The sequence below is a fragment of the Amphibalanus amphitrite genome, unplaced genomic scaffold (assembly GCF_019059575.1).
Source record: "Amphibalanus amphitrite isolate SeventyFive unplaced genomic scaffold, NRLGWU_Aamphi_draft 000074F_arrow, whole genome shotgun sequence".
NCBI classification, from domain to species: Eukaryota; Metazoa; Arthropoda; class Thecostraca; order Balanomorpha; family Balanidae; genus Amphibalanus; species Amphibalanus amphitrite.
In genome coordinates, this window is record NW_024881570.1 from 275596 (window position 1) to 290981 (window position 15386).

Here is a 15386-nt window from a genome sequence, read left to right on the forward strand (position 1 = left end):
TGGCGCATGCCGTTCATTTGTGGCGCAAAATAATGTAAACAACTTTTACAATTTGGTGTCATTTCTCTAGGCACTATGTACCCCCGAATTATAATCTAATTAATTCTAAACCGAATTAACTCTAATTCAAATTAGAATCCTTACAACCAAGCAACGACAAGGCGATAACATAAACAAAAACCCAAGCGTCGCTGTTTGAAACAAAAGCGCCATATACTGCGACTTTTTTATAGAGGACAACGCATTTCGGTGGGTGTTACAAGTAATGCAAGTACTGCTTCTTTTTTGCAAAAATAAAAACCTTTTTCACGTACAAAAATGTGCTAGGAAATTTTCATATTTTATAGAAACTACAGTAGAAATAGTATAGATGTCGAGTAATTTTTATTTAAGAAAAAAGAAAGCTCATTATCTCCCTTTAAGGCTGCCAAATTATTGCTTCCAAATAAAGTCGCTAGTAACAGGGGAGATCCCAAAAAGTAAACAAAAGTAAAAGCCTAATATCTTGAAAACCAGTGAATATTTTTCGGTGAAATTTGGTAGATATTCGTTTTCGCTCTTTCTGAACCAAGGGACATCACTTTCATGCCAATTCATTAACTTTTTTGAAGGTGGGAGGGTCCCTTTAAGTAAAAACAAAAATTTCATGAATGTTTGCTCTCTGCAGGCTAAACCGTTGACTTAGGTCAAATATGAGAGCTCTTACTCCAGAAAGAACGTTAAAAGAGCTATCGAATGCGCTTTTCCGAGGCGATGTAGTATTATTCGTTCCGGAGTTGTAGGTACCTCGATGGGTAAAAAAGTTGAAAAGGCAAAATGTGACCTTTGATGACCTCTAGCGACCTGACGTTTCATCTGACCCAAAAATGACCGAGTACTTTCTTCGTGATTTTGACGCTCTTTCAAATGCAGCTTACCGCGTATCGCTACGTGATCCGGGAGCCCAGTTAGATTGAGGGGGCCCCCCTCAATTCACCCCTCCCCCCGGGGGGGGGGGTGAAACATTCCCGGCCCAGCGCGATTGGCGCCGAGCACCGGCCCGGCGCGGATTAACGAAGGCAATGCCAATTTCGGTCGTAAAACGGTTGGCAAATAATCGCTTATGGAACGCAATGGTGGTTTTATTTGTACACAATGACAATGAACATTTTTTTTTTGCTCATAATAGTTAAAACGAAGTTTCAGACTAATGAGAAATGAAACGGTGACGTAAGCCTCGGCACTAAACAATAGTAGTTTAGGGCCTGGTCTTGGGAGTACAACGACAAACTATTACCCTAATCGGAAGGGTCAGAACCGTCAGAGCTATTCGGCTTACACTTTCACATGCGACGAAGATGCAAAAAAGGGGTAGAAAATCACATGCCGAGGCTTGAAACAATGACATGACATGACATGGAGGAGTACACTGGTGTCAACCGAAGCTAAAACTATTCTACGTTCAGTACATGATAATAAAGTACCTATCACAGATGAGCTTATCTTTCTAGTAGAGGTTTATTTCCAAATGGGTCTACAGTACAGGGATTATTCTATCCCGCACCTGACCTCTGAGATGCAAAAGTAAGAATTTGTTACCTTTGCATCTGTCTGAGAAGCAAAGATAACGTATCGACTATCGAGGATTCACAGCCAAAAATCAAGAGTTCAAGTTGTGAAGCGTCAATAGCCGCAACTTTTTTTGATGGCCGTTAGTAATAAACTGATGAATAAAAAACAAACTAATCTAAATATATTTATCATAAATTAATACATAGGAATATAACATTTTAAATGAATTGTGAATAAACCTCTACATAGAAAGATATATGATTCCTCATGGCTCACTCGTGGAAGATCGGATATCTTTTCCTCGCGTGTTCCAGAAAACCTCGCTCCTTCGTCGCTCGGTTTTTCAGTAACCCGCTTGGAAAAGATATCCTTTTCTTACACACCGAATCGAAAGATCCGTTGGCCAAAGACACGAGGATAAATCGTAATGAACCCATTCGTGGCAAGTTCATCTTTCCCCGTCCGGGAAAAGATCACTTGAGGTAAGTAATCTTGCGTCAGGAATATCGCCGCACGCTGACCGCATCCGGACCGCAGACGGAAAGCTCACGGACACTTGCTAACACTTTGTGAAGAGCAATTATCAGTTATTACTAAAGAAAATATATCAATTTACTAGCATAACATGGTGCTGCCATGTCAAGGAGATTATGTTTACTTACTTCATCTTAAAAGAGTTGAAATTATTTCTTAAAATTGCAATTGAAAACTCGAAGACGGAAGATTGTACCTGTCCGCGTCCGTTCCGCCTGCGTTCTCCGCAGAAAAGCTTAACATGTCGGACTTTGTTATTTCGTTTCCGTAGCAACCGCTTCCGAAACGCTTGCGGAGAGCTGACGGAAAATCAACAGCTGATTGCCGTTCGGATGCGGTCCGCACGGAGCGCACACGATTTCCGTACGGACCGGATGCGCCCATAGGGCTCTGTGCTAAATTCCGTACGGACCGCAAGCGTTCCCCATAGTGGACGGCGGCCTTTAATCTTTTCCCGGCCGGGACAAGATCACCTGTTTTTGAGTTTATAGAATTAAAGAATTAAAGAATTTATAGCAACTAATAGTGTGTAAGAGATAAAATTGTGCATGGGTCTGCAGGGAAGATGAAAAATTATCAGCACTCGTGCCATCTTTTCACTCGTGCTGATAATGTTTCATCTTCCCGGCAGACCCATGCATAATTATATATACCTTCCACTAGGAGATATGAAGAATCATCTATATCTACATTGTACTACGATGCAATGGTTGAATGAACACCATTAGTAGTTTGAAGTTTGAACCAACATATACACTATTGGTATGGATAGGTACCTGGTAAAACAGGACCGTGTGATGAATGCACATTCTCAGATGATTGTCTGAGAACTGAGCCACGAAAAAGCAGAGAACTTGACATCCGGGATGTGCTTCAGCCATGTATCGATGGTGATGACACAAGCAGTATGTCAGATAGTATGTATGAGCCACCAAAATGTACAACAGTAAAGGCTGATTAGTTATTCACAGAATTTACTGTACAAAATCAGTGATGGGGAGATACTTGTCAGCCCTGTGAAATACGACAGTCATTTACAAGAAGATACCACACATTCTAACAGATAATGGCCTCTCTCATGTAGTAACAGAAAACCACTCAGCCACGCATGAAAAAGTAAAACTAATAATAATTTTCTAAAAAAGTATAAGCATTTGCTTGTAATTGTTTGACTCCTGTCGCTGTAGCTTACATTCCTATACCAAGGAACTGTTCGGTGTGTCCCTTAGCTTCTGCACCAACTGCTGTCAAAGTAAAACCTTACTGATGGCCTTTGGCATCAAGTCATCACTTCAATCAGATCACCGGGTAATGTTTTGGAAGATCCAGAAAAGGTGAATTCAGTATTGCATGCTGCTGGGTGCTGAGAGCATATTCCACAAGTTGATTTAAGAATTTAAAAAATGTCCATGTTTTGCTTCCTCATACAAATGTTGCAGTGCAATTCACTGATTTTTTTCTCGAAGCATTTCTTGGAAAGGAAAACAACACATTTTCACAAATTCTGGCCAAATGTCACACATGCCTCCTCCCATTTTCCACTGGTCAGTGGTCATCCCTCCCTTCATCTTCTTATCGTCTACAGCTGTAGGTCTAAATATCGTACAATCGTCTGCAGCTATAGTATTGTGAGTTGTTTAGAGTCGTCTAGAGCTAAACTCTCAGATATCATTACGAGCGAGCGAGCGCAGCGAGCGAAGTGAGTCTTTTCAATATAACGGAAAAATCTCAGTATGAGCGGCCCGGCCCGGCCCGACCCGGCCCGGCCTGTAACGCTTTTGAGAGGCTTATATCTCAGCAACCGCTGGACCGAATGGCCTGCGGTCTTTTTTGCTGGGTAGCCCCATCCCTTCTACCCCGTAATTGACTACTTTTGATACATCTCAGCGACCGCCGTGGCACGTGCCACGTGAAAAGTCAAGGGTGTTCAAGCAGTTTTGCAAAAGTAATGATTTTGAGAGGCCCATATCTCAGCAGCGGCTTGAGCGATTGTCTTGCGGTCATTTTTATAGGGTAGCTGCATCCCTTCTACCAAAGGTCGGATACTCTTCATCTATGTGAGTGACCCCCACTGCACGTGCAAAATACAACAATAAGAGGTGCCAAATTTGTTCCCATTTCAGTAACTCAGTAATTACTGGGGCGATTTCGCTGAAACTTGGCATACAGGTAGGCACCCACCAGGCAATGCATTCCCATGTGTTGTGGTTAGGGTGCTACTGCACGTGCGCACGTGCAGGGGGCGTTTCCAGATCTCGAGAACGGCTGGGCCGATTGCGCTCAAATTTGGTACACGGTTGGGGACCGGTTAGTAGGGTGCCGTGCAAAAGTCATTTTGGACCCCGTTTGCACGTGCGCACGTGCAGAATGCCGCTTCCAGATCTCAGGAGCGGCTGGGCCGATTGCGTTCAAATTTGGTACACCGCTAGCGACCGGTTAGAAGGGTGCCCGTTGGAAGTACCCTCTCGCCCTTCCGCACGTGCAGGGCTCACTATCTCGCTCGCTCGTTCTTCGCCCAAAAGGCGTTTTACTGGTGATAATGTAACCTGAATTCACAAGCTGCTCAAGTAGGATTGTGATGGTGTTGCCAGTTATAACTTATGACTGTTGCAGTTGCAAAAGCAACGTTAGGACTCGATAATTGGCATTTGGTTTGGTAGTTAGCACAACAGACACAAACAAGCCCAATCTGGCCTAATTTTTCTTAACAGCACTGTGACAGTGACTACTGAGTTGACAAGTGATCTTATAAAATTAAGGAAATATACCATTTAACATGGGCTTTGGAACTGAAATAGCAGTTTTGTAGCTTGAGCTGAGATTAGCACATATCATGAGCTTTTATGGCCCAGCGGTCATCCCAGGCAAAGATACCTATCTCATTTCTCATTCTGAAAGCATTCTGTGGTACATGTTTATGTGTTTGCTTGCGCTGTGCAACGCTGCTTTGTAAATGCTTGAGACGCATGCTTTTTGTTGCAGGTATGGTGCTTGCCTTTTTGTTGAATAAAGCCAAAGTTATGAAGCAGCGCATGTGCATGATCTGAGTCTTGAAATTACTGCATGCGCTAGAAGGCCTGGCTCACCACAATTTATTCAACAAAAAAGAAAACTCAGCATGGACAAGTTCCTTCGTCCAGAGCGGTTCGACTGTAACCCCAACTCAAGCAGTGCTGCTGGGGAATGGAAGCACTGGTTCCGTACTTTCAGCACTTTTCTGGATGCTGTACAGGAACATAATCCGAACAAGTTGGACATTTTGATTAACTTTGTGGCACCTCGTGTTTATGAGTACATAGTGGACTGTGTGGACTATGAATCTGCTGTGGAAGTACTGGAGAATTTGTATGTGAAACCCAAGAATGAAGTGTATGCCCGACACATGCTGGCAAGTCGCCACCAGCAGCCTAGGGAAACACTGGATGAGTACTTGCAGGCTCTGAAACTGCTGAGCAAGGACTGCAACTACAAGTCTGTGACAGCTGAGAAGTATCGTGAAGAGTCTGTTCGAGATGCCTTCATCAGCGGCTTGACCTCACCGATCATCCGCCAGAGGCTCCTCGAGAACAAGTCACTTGATCTTCAGACTGCGTTTGACCAGGCAAGGGCTCTGGAACAGGCGCAGAGGAGCTCTGACTCGTACCTGACCCCAGTCGCCCCCCTGAGCGCAGCCACTGCGAACATGAACTCTGGGGCTGGGGTGGATGCCGGGTGTGGTGTGTCTGACGGGGTGCAACGTGAGAGACCTGATGATCGGCATGCCCCGCAGCCCTCTGCTACTGTCGAATCATGTTTTTTTTCTGTGGTAACAAGCATCATCTTCGCCGTGCTTGCCCTGCTCGCTCTGCTGTGTGCGTTAAGTGTGGGAAACGAGGGCATTTCGCAAAAGTTTGTCGCACCCCCCAGAGCGTGACATCAGCCGTCTTCAGTGGCCCTGTGCTGTCTGCTGTATCTTCTGCTTCCGCTGGTGTTCTGTCAGACGCCACTGTCAATGTTTGTGTTGATGGTCATAAGGCGAGCGCACTGCTGGATACCGGCAGCTCTGAGAGTTTTATATGCCAGTCTCTTGTTAATGAACACAGCTTGAATGTGCCCCCTCAGTCAAACACTGTGTCTATGGCCTCCACCGCACTTTCGACTCAAACACTCGGCTACTGCCTTGTTGACCTTACTCTCCACGGTCACATGTATCCGGCTGTAAGACTGTCAGTCCAACCAACCCTGTGCTGTGACCTCATCTTGGGACAGGATTTATGCGACAGCACAGCAGTGCGACAGTTCAGTTCGGAGGACAGAAACCGCCACTCAGTGTCTGCGGACTGGCGACCCTCTCTGTTCCCCCGCCTTCGCTGTTTGCCAACCTCTCAACAGACTGCAAGCCGGTTGCAATCAAATCCAGGCAATATAGCGCCCCTGACAGACGGTTCATTGAAGAGGAAACCAGGAGGCTGCTCGCTGAAGGAATCATCGAACCCAGCACCTCTCCTTGGAGGGCCCAGGTAGTGGTGACTACAAACGAGAGGCATAAGAAGAGGATGGTGGTTGATTATTCCCAGACGATCAACCGCTTCACGCAGTTCGATGCGTATCCATTGCCCAAAATCTCTGAGCTGGTAAATCAAGTGGCCCAGTACAATCTGTACAGCACAGTAGACCTCAAGTCTGCCTATCATCAGGTTCCGATCCGCCCCGAGGACAGACCGTATACGGCATTCGAGTCCTGCAAACAGCTGTACCAGTTCCGCAGGATTCCATTTGGTGTCACAAATGGGGTGGCCTGCTTTCAGCGCATCATGGATCAGTTCATCAAGGACAATGGCCTCTCAGACACGTTCGCATATCTAGACGACATCACCATCTGTGGCAACAGCCAGGAGGAGCATGACTATAACCTGAGTAGGTTCATGGAGGCTGCGAAGAAGCATGGCCTGACTCTGAATCTTGACAAGTGTCTGTTCTCTGCTGCTTCAGTGACCCTGCTTGGGTACTCCGTTTCGCATGGCGAAATCAAGCCGGACCCTGAGCGTCTCCGGCCTCTCCGGGAGCTTTCTCTTCCAAGCAGCTTGGGCTCACTGCGGCGCGCTCTTGGGATGTTCTCCTACTACGCCCAGTGGATCCCGAACTACTCTGCAAAGGTGGGACCCATCGCTCGAGCCTCTACCTTCCCTCTCGACGAAGAGGCTGAACGTGCGTTCAACCTACTGAAGGATGAGATCGAGAAGGCCACTGTGCATTCGATCGATGAAGACGCTCCGTTCGTGGTTGAAACTGATGCGTCTGATGGGGCAATTGCTGCTACCCTGAACCAGGCAGGAAGACCCGTAGCGTTCTTCTCTAGGACGCTGAACTCAAGCGAGCAAAAACACTCTGCGGTGGAAAAGGAAGCATACGCTATCATGGAGGCCCTCCGCAAGTGGAGATACTATCTCACTGGACGCCACTTCACTCTGGTAACGGATCAGAAATCAGTGTCCTTCATGTTCAACGCCAAGCACGTTGGAAAAATCAAGAACGACAAGATCCAGCGATGGAGGATGGAGCTCGCGTGCTACAGTTTTGACATTCAGTACCGTCGAGGGGTAGAAAACCTCCCAGCTGACGCCTTCTCCAGAGCGTACTGTGCGACGGTCAGCTCAGATACCCTGGTGGAGCTCCACAACTCTCTCTGCCGCCCTGGCGTCACCCGGATGATACATTTTATCCGCTCTCGCAACCTGCCGTTCTCCGTGGATGATGTTAGACGTGTCACTTCTTCGTGTCAAGCTTGCGCCGAGTGCAAACCGAGGTTTTACCGTCCGCCTCAAGCTCATCTGATCAAGGCCACCCAACCCTTTGAGAGTCTCAGTATAGATTTCAAGGGTCCTCTTCCGACATCCTCTCGCAATCGCTATCTATTTACTGTCGTCGACGAGTTCTCACGCTTCCCTTTCGCGTTTCCGTGCGCGGACATGACGACCCCCACGGTCATCTCGTGCCTAAATCAGTTATTTGCGATCTTTGGCATGCCAGCCTACATTCATTCGGACAGGGGTGCAGCCCTTATATCAGCTGAGTTGCGTCAGTTCCTCACTAGTCGCGGCATCGCTTCCAGCTGCACTACACCGTACAACCCCCGCGGTAACGGCCAGTGTGAGAGATACAACGGCGTAATATGGAAGGCAGTTACTCTCGCTTTAACCCGGCAGTTGCTGGGGTATTTCGCCACCCACCGTTTGCTGGGGGGGGGGGCGTTAAACGCCCCACGCCGATAAGTCGAGAACCAAAAGGCGCAGCGAAACGCACGAGGCGGCAAACGAAAGAACGCGACGAGACGCTTCAGATGAGTACTTTAAAGTTGAATTTTGAGGTCACAGGTGGGGTCAAGGTCAGGTCAAACACCTGAAATCGGGCTTTCAGTAGCATGGACTTCAGGACTTCGCAATTGGCGCCTCTCGTCATAAACTCTGTAAAAACGGTGCACAATCCATCATATAAGGCCTACAAGAGTGTCAGCTCCATGTAGAGGTCAGTCAAGCATAGGTCAGGGTCAAGGTCAAGTCAACCGGGTAGGCAAATATCCCCGAAAATCAAAACTGATATTCGCAGCCTGTGACACATGTTTTATGGGTAATTTGGGGCGTAGAACACGATGGTGACATTCATTCTATCATATGTGTACGTGTTTGGCTCAAAAAGTTAAATTCAAAAAATGCATGTACCATGGTGGTGAAGTAGTCACGAGAAATTGCCGAGATTCAGTTCAAGATTTTGAAAAATGCGGAACGATAATCAATAATCGAAGATAGCTATTTGATTGTTCATGGTATTGGCAGTCTAATGGCGTTTACGGCATGTCTGTATGTCTATTCTGTGATTTTATATGATTTTTTGAACATATGCCGTTTTTGGTCGAAAACTCAGAAATCATGACGTCACTAAAACCTCGATATCTCAAAAATTTTCCGATCGATTTTTTTAAAACTTTGTCAAAATAAACTTCAATCAATTCTCTACAGGAACCCAAAATTTGGCGCGCCTGCGGCGCGCCGTTTTTATACTATGGCCCGGCGAAAAAAGTGGCGGCGTTTAACGCTCCCCCCCAGCAACTCGCGGGTTAACCCGCGACCTGGTGGGGGGGGGCTATTTTTGCCACCCCCCCCCCCCCCTCCAGACTTTTCGATATATCTCCAGAACCGCTGCGCCGATCGTCACCAAACTTTCAGTACCCTCCCGGACATCAATTTTACACATTGTGACCAAAAATTTTCCAAAGACTATGATAGGTTGGCCGGAAATGACGTCAGAGTGACGTCATGTTCTGCCGTTTTCGACCCAAAAAAGGGTTTCGCGGGAAGAGCTGTCAGGCCTATAGCTTTGCAAATACAGAAAAATGATACAGACATAAAAGCTGTAGAATCGACAGGGCTACAAAACTGCTATTTCGGAGTTTCGAAATTTTTGGATTTTGACCCCTAAAAATCAAAAAATATTTTTTTGATATAAAAATCGAAAAATCCAAAAAGTTTTTTGAATTTCGCAAAAAGGCCGCCAAAAACCGGAATATATGTGATAGTCCTTACCGCCTCCCATCCACATACCAAATTTGAGATTGATACCTCTTTTTTTTGGCGAAGTTATAGCGAAAAAAATGTTCAAAATTGATGATGTCAAATTTTCAAGCTCAATTTTTAGCAATTCTAGACCCCGTAGCGCAAAAAAAAGACCACCATTAGACTCCCCGTGACGAGCTGCATCGAATCAATACCCATTTTATGCAAAACTATCAACTTTAAAATTTGACCTTTTTTGGCCTGACCTTGACCTGACCTTGACCTGATCTTCACCAGAAAGTGACCTAATCCGTACCTGATAGTCTTATAACCAACACCATTGAGTTGGAAATGAAAAATTGGCCATAAAACATGCATCACACAACCTTAGTAAAGTTGGGCTCATGTGACCTGACCTGTGACCCTTGGTGACCTGACCTGTGACCAGACCTGGTATTGTCAGTGACCTCTAATAGCAACATATTTACTAGGCAACTGACGCCCTATCGCTGATTCTCGACAAAATGCGTTTTCCTCGGTGTTATAGCGCATTCCCTAGAAGACCCGTGAACGGTGAAACATTTCATCTTTGACCTGACCTGTGACGTCATCGGTGACCCCGAGGTCAATGAAATTTGGTTTCCCTCAACAAATTTGACAGGCCTTTCGAACGCCGTTTGAATTTTGCGGATCCGTCCAGTAGTTTCGGAGATACGAGGGGGGCAAAAATAGCCCCCCACCAGGTCGCGTTATAAACAGACCCCACCAGGGCGCGGGTTAAGATCCCATGGTCTCCCAGTACAGCGGTGGGAGATGGTCCTACAAGGCGCCCTGCACTCCATTCGATCACTGCTCTGCACATCTACCAACGTCACTCCGCATGAGCGTCTGTTTGCGTACAGCCGTCGCTCTACGAGTGGCTGCTCTGTCCCCTCGTGGCTGGCCTCAGGGGGGCCCGTGCTACTGAGGCGGCATGTTCGTCATTCGAAGTACGATCCTCTGGTAGAAGAGGTGGAGTTGCTCGAGGCGAATCCTCGGTTTGCTCATGTTCGTTTCCGGGATGGGAAGGAGTCCACTGTGTCTGTGCGTGACTTGGCTCCTCGTGGTGATGCTGCTCCACTGTCTGATAGGAGTGCTGATGAGGGCGGCACCGAAGCTGCTAGCCCTGTTGCCTCTGGTCCCGTTGAGTTTCCTCGCGAGCCACAGACAGCAGCGAATCAGGACAGGGGTGCTCAGGAGTCTCATGGCCGGGCGTCCCCCCCCCCCCCGAGCCGTCACAGATCGTTCAGTCGCGTTCTGCGGATCAACCTCTTGATCCGCCCACTTTACGTAGATCCTCTCGTGTTCGTAGGGCTCCCGACCGTCTAGACCTCTAGATTGGGACATCGCGCGAAATAATACCGCCGCATGTTGCGCTGGGCTTGGGTCGACTGTCGTTTTAATTGTATGCTGTTTGTTGCGTCTTCTCTGTAACACGGGGAGAATGTGGTGTATTTATGTGTTTGTTTGCGCTGTGCAACGCTGCTTTGTAAATGCTTGAGACACATGCTTTTTGTTGCAGGTATGGTGCTTGCCTTTTTGTTGAATAAAGCCAAAGTTATGAAGCAACGCATGTGCATGATCTGAGTCTTGAAATGACTGCATGCGCTAGAAGGCCTGGCTCACCACACATTCCTTTATGAAGAAATGTTTCCCTTGCAGAAGAATGCCAAGAATGCAGCCACCTATGGCAGAGGCCAATCATCAGCCAATCAGTACCCAAATGGTGGAGCTAGGAAGTATGATTGGCTTATGTGCAATCAGCTTCTGCTGCAAACACTGTCTAGCCTTAACCAAACATGGAAAATAGTTCTTCCTACACCTAAAAGAATATTTAAAAAACATAACTTCTCTTGTAAATATTGATCAATTTCTTTACTGATCATTTTACAGGTAAAAACTCAGAACTGTAGAGAAAAAAAAACTAAGTTGAGGAAGGTAGTATAGTCCCTGACAAAACATCAGCTGTTTATCTACCTTTGCAATAGCTGCCTTATTCAAAAGATGATTGTATGGAAATTTTAACACTAGTGTTAGGGCTTGACACAATTGTTTTACAACAGAAAAATGTGTTGAATTGCTGGTTCCTTGCAGTTCAGCAAAGAAAAAGGGGTAGGTAACCATGTAGATGAAGTAGAGTGAAGATAAAAAACAATCTAACCTGACCTAACCTAACTTACTGAACTACAACCTTGATTCTTGAACCTACCAACCTACATCCTACAAACCTAGATCCTACAACCTACAAAAAAAACCTAAAACCTATAACCTAAGAACCTACCAACCTACAGCCTACCAACTTACCAACCATACTCCATCTACACATATGCCGAAAAAGGTAGCTGGTAGGTGCCACAGCGTTCTAAAATTTGGTTTTGGTTTGGTGTACCAATGGCGGAAAAATATTTGGATGAGAAAAAAGAAGCCTATGCTATACCTATGGTATTTTTTTCAACAATGATGCCTAGCTGTACATGCTTTTAACAGTGACTGAAATTGAAGTGGAAAAGGATGATGGAAATAATGCTAAATTCAGTGCAGAATTATTGCTTAACTACTAAATGATAGGGTGCATGAAGCGAGCATTATTTTCAAAGATGAAACAATGCCATGTTTTCTGATTATTGATTGGGCAGAAAATATTTTTTATTTGGGGTTATTTTTGCCCAAAATTCTTTTAAAAATGGAACACTGAGGTAGGTATCGTTATTTTTAATTTTAATTTCTTATATTTTTTAAATTCATGCCATTTAAGGCATTGTAGCATCCATAACTTGAATTTCTTCAACTACCTAATTAGTCATCAGGGACATGCTGCTTTGAACTAAACCAAGACGCATCAACTCAGGACTCCAAGTCCAGTCCTCACGTCTTGGTCCTCACCATTGACACCATGTGATTACGACCCCAACCATCCTGACCCGACTGGCAGCAAACAACACTCAGGTGCCCAGGTTAAGCTTGATGTCAGAGCATACGTACAGACTAAAATGGCCATGACCTCAGACCTGGGTAATAAAAATGTGTTAAATTGCAAGTCAAAACATAGCTTTCGAAAACACCCTCAAATGAAGCCTCTACGCAAACTTCAGCTCAAGCTCAAGCTTGCTCATCCTGTGCCAATCTGAATCATGATCAAATCAAATGTCAGGTGCGCAGGTACCTACCTACTTTTATTCATAAATTATGTAAATACCTGTTGCTAGGGCAACCCCCGGAGGCGGAGCTGACCCGTTGATGACCTTGATTTGGAGCCAAAATGAAAAACAAGATCAATGAAAAGAGATTGAGCATTTGTTTTCAGCTGCGTCTCAACAGTCTAAAATGCGCCATGAATGTAATAAATACAAAAGTCTTGATCACTAAATAATTGTTAAGGTCAGACGAGGTGGTCAGACAAGCCAAAGCATGGGTGTAACTTTGTATACCTACTTTCGAGGTCCCAATATGTGGGACCCCAATGCAAACATTTGGGACCCCAATTCTTATTTTGGGAGTCTGGGACCCCAATAGCTGAGGCCCCCGAGACGCACCAGCTACTTTACAAATGGAGGTCCGTTGTTCATATAGAAGGTTCTCTGTATAAATAGGAGGCCCCTTGGACAATTAGGAGGCCCTGTTGGACAAATGGGAGGTCCCCTGGACAAATAGGAGGCCCCCTGAACAAGTAACGAGGCCCCCCGGAAAACAGGAGGCCCCCTGGATGAATAGGAGGTCCCCTGACTGCCAGAGTTGGGGTGCTGCTGCACCTGCGCGGTGCGCAAGTGCAGAGGTCGTTTCCAGATCTCGAGACAGTGGCGGATCCAGGGGGGGGGGGCAAAATGGGCATATGCCCCCCCCAAACGGCATAATTTTAACATTACACCTATGGACGATGCATGGAAAGAATCGATAAATTGTTATGGTTTGCCCCCTCCCCCCTCAAAAAAAAACTCTGAGCTGGATCCGCCTCTGTCTCGAGAACGGCTGGACCGATGGCGCTCAAAGTTGGTACACGGTTAGCATGGTGTGTCAAAAGTGGAAATAGCCGGTGCAAGAGCCGGTGCGCCGTCTGGCAACCCGGCAGCCCGCCGCCATAGGGAAATTCATGCTTTTTGTCGCTTTTTCGCTCCCTATGAGTCACTTGATCTAATTAGAGCTTAACTAGGAACGAGGCGGGTCACTTGGACGTATTCGGGAGCCGAATACGGTGTTTTGGAGCCAATACCTGGGAAACCCTACCCGCCCAATGCGAGTTTTTAAGAGTCTGCATACCCAAATTAACGTTGAGCGCGGCCGTTTTCGGTCGGTTTTCCCCGACCTTGTGGCGAAATCGCCTTATTTATTCAACCAGGGTAGGCTAATTCGCTTAACTAGGAATGGGGCGTTGAAGAGAATTATTCAAAGAATAGAGCTGTGCAAAAATATTTTTTGTATTGTTAAAACTGTATCCGCCCTCGAACGATAGATATTGCTGATCCATCAGAAACACATCACCTGGAATGCGTTTGGACTTGGCTGGATCTAATATTAGCGAGTATCTGCTAATGCAGTTTCTTGGCTTACATAGTACGCACACAAGCATACACACTTCCTGCCCTTGGTTATTCCTCACTTGAATGAAAATTTTGCTTTAATAACCATTCCAAGCAGTTAACAGTTTTAGTGTAGTGCCAAGTTGGAACCGTTCAGCGCCGCCAGTCTTCCAGGCGGCGCGTAACGGCTGCCGCCGGCCGCCGCGCCGCCGCTCTGGCAGGGTGTTTGACTTCATATCTCTGTTGCTAGAAAAGTTGTGGACCGATTTACTTGATTCTTGCATGAAAAGATCCGCCATTCAATTCTTAGCAGATAACGAAAATTTGACGTCAATTGCACCATCCGCTGCCCATATTGTGGTACTGCCATCTATTGACAAGGCTGGCGAACTAAAGCCGGGCGGCTATTTCCACTTTTGACACACCATGTGGACCAGCTACTAGCTAGTAGGGTGCCGGGCACGAGTCAGTTGGGACCCATTTTGCACGTGCGCACGCCGCACGTGCAGGGTACCGCTTCCAGGGCCTCGTTTCATAAAGCGAGTCCGTAACTTACGCCAGTTTTTGGGCTTGTATTGCAAGCGCATGTGAAGCAATAAATTTATTTGCCCTTCCTCCTTCTGTTCTTGCTTGCCAGATGAATAAATTCAACGATTCAAGCTATCGTCATCGCTTCACATGCACTTGCAATACAATGCCAAAAACCGGCGTAAGTTACGGACTCGCTTTATGAAACGAGGCCCAGATCTTGAGAACGGCTGGGCCGATTGTGCTCAAATTTGGCACATCGCTAGAGACAGGTTAGTTAGTAGGGTGCCGTGCACAAGTCAGTTGGAGGTACCCCTCGCAATTTCGCAAGTGCAAGGCCCACCCTCTCGCTCACTCCGTTAGCCCGCGCCCCGTAGGGGGGGGGGCGAAACGGCCCCCCCTGTCCTTTTCGGTCGATATCTCCTAAACGGCTGGAGATATCGCCACCAAACTTTCAGGACCCCTCCGGGCATCGATTTTACACATTGTGACCAAAAAAATTTCCAGAGACTATGATAGGTTGGCCACAAATGACGTCAGAATGACGTCATGTTCTGTCATTTTCGACCGAAAAAAGACCTTCGCAAGAAGACCTGTCAGGCCTACAGCTTTGAAGATACAGAAAAATGATCAAGACACAAAAGGTGTCGTTAGGCGGCACGGGCGGACATCGATAGCAGCGCCTCTATCG

General features: G+C 46.5%; 1 protein-coding gene across 4 annotated transcripts in view; it reads right to left on the bottom strand.

Moving 5' to 3' along the window:
• LOC122379281 (catenin alpha-like) overlaps positions 1–12969 on the bottom strand; it is a 66878-nt gene extending 53909 nt beyond the window's left edge. Inside the window, exon 1 of one of the 4 annotated variants that reach the window (XM_043361324.1) lies at positions 12850–12969. The gene's annotated coding sequence lies outside the window, so the exon portion shown is untranslated. The remainder of the gene's footprint in view (positions 1–12849) is intronic. The other 3 variants (XM_043361332.1, XM_043361335.1, XM_043361333.1) reach the window with 3 other exon arrangements.
• Between the last annotated feature and the right edge of the window lie 2417 nt (positions 12970–15386).